This window comes from Marmota marmota, unplaced genomic scaffold, assembly GCF_001458135.2.
Source record: "Marmota marmota marmota unplaced genomic scaffold, marMar, whole genome shotgun sequence".
NCBI lineage: Eukaryota > Metazoa > Chordata > Mammalia > Rodentia > Sciuridae > Marmota > Marmota marmota.
The window spans coordinates 21020665-21030904 of record NW_025999853.1 but is presented as its reverse complement, the minus strand read 5'-3'; the positions used below and the strand labels follow the sequence as shown (position 1 = coordinate 21030904).

The 10240-nt window shown below is 36.4% G+C and overlaps 1 long non-coding RNA gene across 3 annotated transcripts in view; it reads right to left on the bottom strand.

The window, feature by feature from the left end:
* Positions 1 to 10240, bottom strand: part of LOC125617158 — a 71314-nt gene that overhangs the window by 54593 nt on the left and 6481 nt on the right. Inside the window, exons 1-3 of one of the 3 annotated variants that reach the window (XR_007348041.1) lie at positions 9962 to 10139; positions 8467 to 8561; positions 4841 to 4915 (exon numbers count right to left, since the gene is read on the bottom strand). This is a non-coding gene — a long non-coding RNA (uncharacterized LOC125617158). Of the gene's footprint in view, positions 1 to 4840; positions 4916 to 8466; positions 8562 to 9961; positions 10140 to 10240 lie in introns of those variants that run through there. The other 2 variants (XR_007348050.1, XR_007348044.1) reach the window with 2 other exon arrangements.

Genomic DNA, 10240 nt, shown 5'->3' with positions numbered 1-10240 from the left:
GAGCTTTATAATGTTTTGAACAACCAATAAAAAAAAGAGAGAGAGAACTTCTCCTCTATGTTGGAAAAAAGAATAACAATAGGCAGAGTAAGGGACAGGGAGCAATGATTCCAGGCAAGGGTCTGTTAGGGGTCAATAATCCTTTAGAACAAGAACATACGAGTGGGAAGGAAGACAGGCATGGAACCTGTGACCTTGCCCACTACCTCAGTTTTTGGACAAGATCTCTGAGCTCTCATGGGGCCCAAGGGCTTGGTTTATCTTTGGGCCAACTTTTAGAAAGGAAGCAGAAAATCTTGTTTCTGAATGTATACATAAAATCCATGGTTACAATTATACATTTAAGAGGTGGGAGGGAAAGGGAGAGAAAAGGGAAATTACATGGAAATGGAAGGAGACCCTCATTGTTACACAAAATTACATATAAGAGGTTGTGAAGGGAGTGGGAAAAAAAACAAGGAGAGAAATGAATTACAGTAGATGGAGTAGAGAGAGAAGATGGGAGGGGAGGGGAGGGGGGATAGTAGAGGATAGGAAAGGTAGCAGAATACAACAGTCACTAATATGGCAATATGTAAAAACGTGGATGTGTAACCCATGTGATTCTGCAATCTGTATTTGGGGTAAAAATGGGAGTTCATAACCCACTTGAATCTAATGTATGAAATATGATATGTCAAGAGCTTTGTAATGTTTTGAACAACCAATAAAAAAATGCTAAAAAAAAAAAAGAGATGATTCAGGGGATAGGTTAGCAATTCAGGAAAGATATCTCCACTCAAAAGTTATCCCCGATCTTGGTTCCTTCTCCTGCTGTTGTATCATCATCTCAGGGGAGTTTATTGTTGAAGCTGCTATTCTTGCATTCTAGTCATTGGGAAGAGAAAAGAGAGGCAGGAGTGGGTATGTAGCACTCTTTTACATTTAAAGATGCAACACTAAAGTAGCACATATAATTCTGGTTGCATCATATTATCGTATTAAGTAGAATTTAATTCACAGCTGTATCTAGCTTGAAGGGAGACTGGAAAATGTCTACTCTCCTGGCCATATAATCTCCTGGATCATGGGTGAGGAGCAGATTTCCTATTAGAAGAAGGAAGGTTGACTGTATCCTGAGTGACAATCATATATCTTATTGTATGTATTCATTATAATTATTATTACATTGAATATTAAATCTTTCATATTTATCCCCATTGTTACATTAAATAATATTAGGTTATTTTAATAACTATAAACCTCAGGATAGAGATAAATCACACTGTATCCATTCACCTACTAATGGATATTAAGATATAAATATCTAATAAATAGCATCCCTCTTTTTGATTAGAGTTGAGCCAATTTAGAATCAGTTTTATCATATGAAAAATTATCTTAAGAAAAGATAGTCTGCAAGTACACAACCAGGCAAGCTATCACAGAAGCCACAGGGCAGAGAGGTTCATAGATCAAAACAAAATGCTAAAATTGCAGGGCTTATTAAATCAACATAAAATAGAAGATGAAAAGATTGCTAGAGCTAATAAATTCAGCCAAGTAACCATTTATAAAACCACATACAAAAGTTGATAGCTTTCCTATATACCAATAAGATATCATAAAAACAATACTGTTTTATTCAGCTTCTTTTGCTTCAGTGACCCAAAAAGAATAAATTTAGAGGAGGAAAAATTTATTTGGGGACTCACAGTTTCAGAGGTCACTATCCATATATAGTTGGCTCCATTCCTTGGGGATGAGGTGAGGCAGAATATCATGGCAGAAGTGTGTGGTGGAGGAAAGCAGCTGGGAACGTGGCACTCAGGAACTAGAGTAAGACTTAAACTCAGCTCACAAAATATATACTCCAAAGACACATTCCCAGTAACCCACCTCTTCCAGCCATACCCTTCCTGCCTTCAGCTAACACTCAGTTAAATCCTATCACGTGATTAACTCACTGATAGGGTTAAGGCTCTCATTACCCAATCATTTTACCTCTACCTTTTTACATTGTCTCACACATGAGCTTTTATCTAAACCATAAAAAGTCCCATTCATAATAACCTACAAAAATAACTAGGAATAAATCTAACCAAGGAAGTAAAAGACCTCTACAAAGAAAACTAGAGATTATTGAGGAAAGAAATTAAAGAAGATATAAGAAAATGAAAAAAAATAAACTCCCATGTTCATGGATAGGCAGAATTAATATTGTTAAAGTGGTCATATTGCCAAAAGCATTATACAGTGTGGGAGGCCTTCATGTCATGTGACCAGCATTTTCCCCTCCTGATCAGTTGAGGCACTGTCGGTCATCTCAGATGATCTGCTTTCTTTTAAGTTGCGGAAGACTGTGGCCCCCATCTTGAGGGTGGTAAAAAAAATGCAGCCAAATGTGTCTTCATGTGTGGGTGTGCCTTCCTACATCCCCAGGGATGGAGCTACCTTACCTGTCCTTGTAACTCGGCCCCTCTTGACCTTTACTGGATGGAAGTTTCTAAAGAATCTAGAGTCCTCCCAATAAAAGTCCACTCTGAAATGTGTGTTCTCTCTCTCTCTCTCTCTCTCTCTCTCTCTCTCTCTCTCTCTCTCCAGCCTCCCGTGATATTCCTCCCTCTCCCATTTGGGGAGTTTGAGGTCAAGGGCAGAGGAGCCGTCCTGGGGCTTGAAATTAAGGTAAATTGTGCATCTGTGTTTTATTTGATGCCTTAGGGAATTCACTAGAGTGACCTCTAGTTTAGCTGCCTGTGCTGGACACGGGTGGGAATACAGGTTCAGTGTAATTCTCATCAAAATACTAATGACATTCTCCACAGAATTAGAAAAATCAGTGTTAAAATTCATTTGGAAGAATATAACACCCAGAATAATCAAAGCAATTTTAAGCCAAAAAATCAATACTGGAGGCATCATAATCCCTGACTTCAAATTATACTATGGAACTTTAGTAACAAAAACTGCATGATACTGGCATAAAAACAGACACATAGATCAATGGTACAGAATAGAAGACCCAGAGGCCCACATAGATATAGTCATTTGATCCTTGATAAAGATGCCAAAAACATGAATTAGAGAAAAAAAAACAGCCTTTTCACTAAATAGTACTGAGAAAACTGGCTATCTATAAATAGAACAATGAGATTAGGTCCTTATATGTCACCCTGCACAAAAGTTAACTCAAAATAGATCAAAGGCCTTGGAATTAGACCAGAAACTGCAAATCTTAGAAAAAAATGTAGGGTCCACACTTCAACATATAGGCACAGGCAATAAGTTTCTTAATAGGATCCCTAAAACTCAGGAAATAATGCCAAGAATTAATAAATGAAATGGCATCAAATTAAAAAGCCTCACAGCAGAGAAATCTTTGCTAGTTACTCTTCTGGTAGAGGATTAATATCCAGAAAATATAAAGAACTCAAAAAATTTCACACCAAAAACCAACCCAATTAATAAATGGACAAATGAGCTAGATAGACACATCTCAAGAGAAGAAATTCAAATGGTCAACAGGTATATGCAAATATGTTTAACATCATTAGCAATTAAGGTAATCCAGATCAAAACTACACTGAGATTTCATGTCACTCCAATCAGAATGGTAGTCATCAACAATATGAACAATAATAAATTCTGGAGGATGTTGAGAAAAAGGAATATTTTTACACTATTGGTGGGAATTTTAAATTAGGACAATTACTATGGAAATCAGTATGGAGGTTCCCCAAAAATCTAGAAATAGAAACACCATAGGATCCACCATATAACACTCCTCAGAATTTATCCTAAAGTACTAAAGTCATAACCATATAGTGATACATGCATTCCCATGTTTATAGCAGCACAATTCACAGCAAACCAGCCGAGGTGTCCATTGGTGGATGAATGGATAAAGAAAATGTGGCATACACACACACGGTGGAGTTTTAGTCAGACATAAAGAAAAACAAAATCATGTCATTTGTAGAAAATTGGCTGGAACTTGAGAACAATATGTCAAGTGAAATAAACCAACCTCAAAGGTCAAGGGTCAAAGTTTTCCCTCAGATCTGGAAGCTAGAGAGGAAAAAGGCAAAGAAAACTGGGGGGGTCTTATGAAAATTGAAATGAGATCAATAGAAAGAGGAAGAGGACTAGCAGAAGAAAGGAGGGTAGGGAAAGGGGAAATACAGGGGAATGATATTTGTCAAACTACATTGTTATATTGTGTGCATGGACAAATACATAACAACAAATCTGAATATTGTATGAATCTGTAATACACTAATAAAAATATGGAAAGAGGCCAGGCAGGGTGGCATACACCTGTAATCCCAGCAGCTCAGGAGGCTAAGGCAGGAGAATCACAAGTTCAAAGCCAGCTTCAGCAACTTAGGGAGGCACTAAGCAACTTAGCAATCCTGTCTCAATATTTAAAAAAATAAAAAAAAAGAATAGATATATAGCTCAGTTAAGAATCCCTGGGGGTCAATCTCCAGTACTTACCCCGCCTTCAAAAAGAAGGCCCACAAAAGATAAAGAATGTTCTCTCTCTCTCTCTCTCTCTCTCTCTCTCTCTCTCTCTCTCTCTCTCTCCTGCATCAGCCTTCTCCTACTGGGGCTGTGGTTGTGAGGACTAGAGTTGAATTTTGAGGCTATGGAGTCCACAGTTACAAGTTAACCAACATAAATTCTTGCTTTATTGAAGAGGCCCAGTGGCAATTAGCCTCATAAGCAACTATGGATTTTAACTGCGTTTTCTGGGCAGAGAACTTGTAGGAACAGAATGGTGTCACCAATGGATAGCTTATTTAAGACCTCATAAATATCGACTGCTGCTTCATGTATATTATCCAAATTAAATGCTTACCCTTTCTTCTCTTGTTGCTTAATCATCATCACAGGGGAGCTCATAGTTGAAGCTATCGTTCTTGCATTCTAGCCACTGAAAAGAGAGAATAGAGGTCGGGTGAGATGCTGAGGCTTATAGCATGCTGAGAAGTTAGTCTTGCTAAATGAAAGACAGGGCTGGGTGGTGCTTGCTCAAGGCCTCAAGTGCAATGTCTTACCTTTTTGAAATCAGTCATACACATGTAAGCAAAGTCACTTTTAGCTGAAGGAAACCACTATGGTAAAAATCCCCCAGCCATAGCCTAGCAAATATCCCCAAAGCTGAGACATTTCCTGTCCTGCCCACACTTAAAGCCTCTTTATTCCATATGCTCTTTTCTTCCCCAGATTATATAATTATTGCTTGTTTTTCAATGTTGGTAGTCAAATGGCTCATAAATAGTATCCATCTGGACCAACTGACTTAAAAAAAAGAGAGAAAAGATAAAGAAAAATAGAAATTAAAATATCACCTTTTTACTGGTAAAAACTTGAAAAATTGTCTTATATCTATGGGCAAATAGCTTTCCTAAAGCTGTATCCTACAGGCTAAGTCACAGGTTGAAGTCACCTATTGTAGTCCTCCCCATACCAACAAGGCAATGTTAGCCCAGTCAAATTTCCAGAAAGGAGCAGAGAGCATTATGTGTACTTCTTGCATGGTAGCAAAGTACCCAGAAAAAAAGAAGAGAAAGGAACCACACTAGGCAGTTTCATTTCCAATGTCAAACTCTCTAATAATTTACTGCACTTCCTGTGAAGAGGAGAATATGCACTAGTTAGTGTCCCTCTCCTGGAGCAGCAAAACATCATCATAAGTGTTTTAACTCAACAATAAATAAGATAATGCTTTCCAGTTTTTTCACTATTAAAAATAATGCTGCAATGTAAATTTTTGCAAAATGCTAGGTATCTTTAGAATATACCTAGGAGAGGATTTTCTAGGCCATATTATATCCAGTGACATATGCTGTTGAATTGTTCTCTATAGTGGTTAAATGATCTACATTTCCACCATTAGAATGTAAGGTCCATTGACCTCTATCTTTGGTATAGCTAGATGTTGTAAAAAATCAATCAATCAATCAATCAACAAACAAGACATCTTTTGGGTATGAAGTGGTATCTCTATATAAAAATGACTTCAATTTGTATTTACAATATCTTCATGAAATTGAACTTCTTTTTTTGTTGTTGTTGTTCTTCACTGGCAAATTTTATTTTCTTTTTTTAAATTTTAATTTGTTATATATGACAACAGGATGCATTACAATTCATATTACACATATGGAGCACAATTTTTCATATCTCTGGTTGTACACAAAGTAGAGTCACATCCTTCGTGTCTTCATACATGAACTTAGGGTAATGATGACCGTCACATTCCACCATTTTTCCTACCCCTATGTTCCCTACCTTCCCCTCCCTCCTCTTTTCCCATTTGCCCTATCTAAAGTTCATTTAATCCTCCCATCCCCTCATCCTGAAGTATCATGGATCAGCATCCTTAAATCAGAGAAATCATTTGGCATTTGTTTTTTGGGGGGATTGGCTAATTTCATTTAGCATTATATTCTCCAGCTCCATCCATTTACCTGCAAATGCCATGATTTTATTCTCTTTTAATGCTGAATAATATTTCACTGTGTATATATACCACATTTTCTTTATCCATTCATCTACTGAAGTGCATCTAGATTGGTTTCACAGTTTAGCTATGTGAATTGTGTTACTATAAACATTAATGTGACTGTGTCCCTATAGTATGCTGTTTTTAAGTCCTTGGGTATAGACCTTAACTGGATCAAATTCCCAGTTTTTCAAGGATTCTCCATACTGCTTTCCATATTGGCTGCACCGATTTGCAGTCCCACCAACAATGTACGAGTATGCCTTTTTCCCCCCACATCCACATCCTAATCAACACTTATTGTTGTTTGTATTCTTAATCCTGCCATTCTGACTGAAGTGAGATGAAATCTTAGGGTATTTTTTAGTTGCATTTCTCTAATTGCTAGAGATGTTGAACATTTTTTCATATATTTGTTGGTTAATTGTATATTAATTGAATATCTTCTTCTGAGAAGTGTCTGTTCAGTTCCTTGGCCCATTTATTGATTGGGTTGTTTTTTATTTTTGGTGTTAAGATTTTTGAGTTTTTTATATATCCTAGAGATTAGTGCTGTATCTGATGTGCATGTGGTATTTGTTCCCAATTAGTAGGTTCTCTATTCACCTCACTGATTGTTTCTTTGCTGAGAAGAAGCTTTTTAGTTTGATGTTTAGTTTCATGTCTACTTGTCATTCATATTTCTTTCTGTGGGATTTGCCCATTCTTATTTTTTCTGTTCATATTTCCATTATTTTATATGATTTTTTACTGATTTATAGTGGGTTTTCTTCCTTTAAAAAAATCCTAGTACAAATGGATGTCAGTTACATATGATATAAAATTCTCTTTTTTATATTTTCTGCTTTTCTTACTACACTGCAGTTTAAGATATTTTGGAAGTGAGGTGAGAGGACCAGAAATTTATATTCCTGTTGACTCACTCTCTATTTTCCTGTGTCTAATCTTCTATTTAACCTATCAGTCAAATTTTAAATATTAGCCAGGAGATAGTATGGGAAGAAGAAAAAGAAACTATCTTTAATACACTACAACAGCAAACAACTTTATAAACATCACTACTTAAGTCCTTAGACACTCTTCTTCTTAAGTTCTTTGACATCTTCCTTAGCCACAAGCCTGTGACTCTGTTCCTTTCTTTAAATTTTTCCCAGTTTAGACTTTTTTAATCTCTAATTCCCCAAGAAATTTATCTCTTTCCCTAACTTATATTGCTCATTCTGAAAAGATAACTTTTGAAGTTAACCAAACCCTTAGAAGGCAATTTGATGTACATTCCCATATTTCCAAGCAGCATCTCAAAAGAATTATCCAGCAAAAGGGAGGCTTGTGTTGTAGGGAGGTCAACAGCAGGTGAGTCAGTACTTGCTTGACACTGAGACAATTAAAATGCTAAAAACGGGAAAGCTTCTAGCAAATCAGGACAAGTTAGTTACTCTGTTACCAAGAAAAAATATACATATTTTCCCCATAATAATTGTACTTGCTATTTTTCTAGGATAAATTTCCTAGATAAATAGATAGGGGATGGCTAGTAAAAGTGCATTAATTGCTTGAGGGTTTTCAAAAGTGTTGGACTAAAAAAATAGACTTCTAATATAACTGACCTATTTTTAATCCCATGTGTGGTAACAATGATATCCAGAGTTTTTGATGCACCAGAATAGATCCCCTAGCAGCATCTAGGGTCATAGTATGTTAAAGACTATTTTTATATCTCAGTATCCTCAGGGAACTGGTTGCATGACCCCAACAGATGTTAAAATACTCAAATTTCTTATATAAAATGGCATAGTATTTACATGTAACCTATGTACATACTCCCAAATACTTTAAATGATCTCAAGATCACTTATCAAACCCAATGCAATGCAAATGCTATGTAGACACTTGTGCTATATCATTTAGGAAATAATGACAAGGGGGAAAAGCCTGTACGTTTTTTGTTAAGGAGGAGAGATTTATTTTTGACTCACAGTTTCGGAGGTTTCAGTCCCTGGTTGGTTTTCACACCACTATGGGCTTATGGTGAGGAGCACATAGCAGAGCAGGGCTGCTTGCACATGTAAACCTGTAAATATTTGTACAGACGTAACATTTTGGGGGTTTGATTGTGGTTGATTGAATACACTCACCAGAATACAGAAAGCTGACTGTAATCACTTAATGCATAAGAAAACTGATCAGGAGTCTTCCACATTGGTAGGGTATTTAGCATATCTAGCCTACAGTCAAAATCTCCCCTTCAGTCTCAATCTCTCAATCTTTCTCTCCCCCCACTCCCTCTCTCTTCTTTCTCTCCCTCCCACCCTCTATTTCTCTCTCTCGCAGACACAGATTATTGTATCTATCCTACAAATACCCTTGGAGTTAAAAGAAAAAAAGAAACACTTCTCCATGAAGAGCACCATGTCTACAGTAGCAATCAGAAGCCATTTATTTGCCAGTTGTTGTGTCTAAAGCACTGTGTTAGACACTACAGATAACAAATAAATTAGAAAAAGAAACTGCCTTCAAAATATATCTGTTTGGAGGAGACAAACATGTTAAATAACACTTAAAATATCCGTGGCCTAAACTTTAACCTTTTCAAAACAATTGTATACTTCTAGTAGACCAAGGGAAAGAAGAAGAATTATCCTAAATAGTTTCAGCAGAGTACTGCATGTATTCCTATTCAAATTCCAAATCTTAAATTTCTTTTTTTAATTTATTCTAATTAGCTATACATGATAGCAGAATGCATTTCAATTCATTGTACATAAATGGAGCACTACTTTTAATTTCTCTGGTTGTACATGATGTAGAGTCACAATAAATCTTAAATTTCTTAATTTCTCTAAAGATGTAGTTTGCATTACTAGCACTTTCTTATATCCATTGTGAATCTATTTTACAGTAAATTCTAATTCAAAAATGAAAGTGTATTTAAAAATGTAATATTCAACCAGGCATAACCGTGCACACCTGTAATTCCAGGAACTTGGGAGACAGAGGCAGGAGGACTACAAGGTTAAGGTTAACTTGAGCTATTTAGCCAAACCCTGTCTCAAAATAAAATACAAAGGACTGGGCATGTAGTTTAGAGGTAGAGCACTCCCTAGCATTCTAAAAGCCCAGCACCCTACACATACACATAACATGTAATATATATCTTATAAAAACTCGTCTCTAAGGTATGGTTGATAGTCTTCCTAATTGTGAGCTATGTTCTTTTTATTAAGACAGTGCTCTTAGAGTTGCAATGGCTTATCATAAACCAGAGAAAACAGGCCAGAATTCATTTCACTTTTTGAACTGGCCAAAGAGCAGAGTTTGAGATGAACATCTCTGAAAGTCCCACACATTTATACAAAATTTACCAATATAGATATGAAAAAAAGAAAGAGAAAGAGCCCCAATGAGTATTAACAGAAACAACTGTAGGGTTCAATTGAAAAAAAAATAGACCTGTGTATAAATGGCACACACCTTCCCCTATTTGAGCATTTGAGTGCTGTACATTTCCATTACCACTTGTCCTTTCCTTTCCTTTATCTGGAGCCTCCTGGAAGGCAGGGAAAAATTGCCCTTAGCAGCTGGCACCTGAAATCTGTGACCACTGTTGAGATAGAAGTCAATAGAACATTGCAACTAGGAGTCACTGATATTTTCATTCCAACTGTTGCAGTTGGCAATAACTCTAAAACGTGCCCCTCCCTTTCTTATGAGGAAAAGCAGCCTTTCCAAACACAATGGAATCTTTCTTTG